Source organism: Aplysia californica, unplaced genomic scaffold (genome assembly GCF_000002075.1).
Source record: "Aplysia californica isolate F4 #8 unplaced genomic scaffold, AplCal3.0 scaffold00757, whole genome shotgun sequence".
Lineage (NCBI taxonomy): Eukaryota > Metazoa > Mollusca > Gastropoda > Aplysiida > Aplysiidae > Aplysia > Aplysia californica.
In genome coordinates this window covers 96,060-98,102 of record NW_004798027.1, presented here as the reverse complement: position 1 = coordinate 98,102, position 2,043 = coordinate 96,060, and positions in this window count along the sequence as shown.

Genomic DNA, 2,043 nt, shown 5'->3' with positions numbered 1-2,043 from the left:
TTCTTTATAGCCACCTGTGTAAGACAAACGTTAAGCAAACGGACACTTCCCACTCCTCCCTTCCTCCTTCCCTCCCTCCCTGGTTCCTTCTCCATGCATTTTATTCCCCCCCCCCCCCCCCCTGTTGTTGTTTTTTAACATTGAAATGATACTATGTAAGATATAGGATAGTCACATGTCTAAAACGGTTACTCTTCTCCTCAACACTGAGTGGCCGTCATAGACGGTTTCGACTTATGTAGCGCTACTGTATTTTCCCACCCGACCCGACCCGATCCATTCCGTTCAAGTGGCGCCGGTGGTCTTATGGCAAGCCTACCGGACTCGTCATTGTGAGAATTACGCGAATTTCCCACTTTGCTTATCGGTCCTTTCGGAGATGGACGTTAAACTCGGAGGTCCTGCCTCTTAAATAACATAATAGTGTTGATAGTTGCGTTCACAGAATTCTACACTTACTGTAGAATTCTGTGGTTGCGTTCAACATTTACCGTTTCATTTTCATTTTGATCAAGCAGATCAAACCCATGTGACAAATGGGCACATCGTATTCTTATATGAGAAGAGAGAGAGAGAGAGAGAGAGAGAGAGAGAGAGAGAGAGAGAGAGAGAGAGAGAGAGAGAGAGAGAGAGAGAGAGAGAGAGAGAGAGAGAGAGAGAGAGACGGCGGCCTGACAGAGATGGTTGAGTCTAGTAGGTTGTCTGTCGTCAGTCGTCACGCACGAGAGATAGCGGGGAGATTGTGTGGCTACTTGTGTATCAGCTTGTTGTTCTGTACGAGCGGCTGCCGTGGCCGCGTTGTAAACAAGGACATTCCTCTACCACAGACACCCACCCGGCGGTGCTGCGTCGGGGAGAAATCAGGCGCTCGCCAAAATAATGAAATCGAAGAAACTGGTACAGATCTAGATATAATAATTATATTATTATTTATCTATCCGTTCTTAAATTTGTGTTGTTTTTTCCCCCCTTTTTTCTTCTAATTTGGTTTAACATTTATGCCCATTAAAACAAATAAACAACAACAACAACAACAACAAATACTGAAAAGCGTTGATCACCTGATCAACGGAACACACACAAAAAAGTAAAATTGCGGTTTCCAAGAATACTCAAGCTTTGGAAGTCACAAAACTGTGGGAAATCAGGCGCTCGTCAAAATAATGAAATCGAAGAATTATTATTATTATTATTATTATTATTATTATTATTATTATTATTATTATTATTATTATTATTTAAATGGCGAGAGCTGGTTGTCAGATGCAGTGGAGGCCCCACGGTTGCCCTAACCACGGGATAGAAGAAGAGAAGAAGAAGAAAGAAACTGTGGCGGCCATTTTTTTCGCGAATTTTACCTCCTCTGACACCAGCTTTGAAGCTAGAGAAGTGAGCAGAGTAAGCCTGATTCCTCGTTTGGACTTCTCTGTTGACATCCACCCCCTGGCGCTCATATGACCTTATGCTGCTGCGAGCCCCGTAAAACCTTACTGAAACAAATTACTCTATGAGGTAACCCCCACCTCGTTCAATCACAAATATCTCAACGTCTACTCAAGATAGATGGGTATTTTTTCTACAAAAGCACGACAAACCAACAACAGGTTTTATGACTAAACCAATAACGCAATCAATATGCCCTCAGAATTGACGAGCGCATGAATGATTCTGCCGCGTCGTAGCACGAACGTTACGTTACAGTTTGCCGAAGGTTATCGAAGGTATGTTTGAGCGGGGATGAGAGAGGGTAGAGGAGAGGGTAGAGTAGACAGTAGACACGAACGTGGGTGAGAGGGTGGAGTAGACAGTAGACACGAGCGTTGAGGAGAGGGTAGAGTAGACAGTAGACACGAGCGTGGATGAGAGGGTAGCAGTAGACGAGTCCACCAAAGATTTCGCGATGTCGCCGAGTTCTGTAATCGAGTCTCTTGCCGATTGATTAAACAGTGGTTAGACGTTCTTCTTGTTCGTCCTGAAATCTTTATTGGTTGTTTTTTCTGTTCTTTTTTTTCTTTGGGGGGGGGGTTTAAATCTTTATTTATT